Consider the following 311-nt stretch of genomic DNA (forward strand, 5'->3'; position numbering starts at 1 on the left):
CTCCTCAGGTCCTCCTAAACCTCCAACATCTGGTCTCCTCATGTCCTTCAAAACCTCCAACATCTGGTCTCCTAAGGTCCCCTAAAACCTCCAACATCTGGTCTCCTCATGTCCTTCAAAACCTCCAACATCTGGTCTCCTCAAGTCCTCCTAAACCTCCAACAGCTGGTCTTGAAATGTTTTGTCCATCATCCAAAGGACTTCGTCAGTCCAAGGAGCCACAAGAAACTCAGTCCCATAAGTAGCACACTCACACTGTGGGTCAATCAGTTTGATGGTGCTGGGCCGCCTGAACTTTGTTGGATTTTTTT

General features: G+C 47.9%; 1 protein-coding gene across 1 annotated transcript in view; it reads left to right on the forward strand.

The window, feature by feature from the left end:
• Positions 1-311, forward strand: part of LOC119410799 (ras-related protein Rab-1B-like) — a 6475-nt gene that overhangs the window by 5160 nt on the left and 1004 nt on the right. The gene's annotated exons all lie outside the window — the stretch shown is intronic.

Source organism: Nematolebias whitei, chromosome 6 (genome assembly GCF_014905685.2).
Source record: "Nematolebias whitei isolate Nwh7 chromosome 6, NemWhi1, whole genome shotgun sequence".
Taxonomy (NCBI): Eukaryota; Metazoa; Chordata; class Actinopteri; order Cyprinodontiformes; family Rivulidae; genus Nematolebias; species Nematolebias whitei.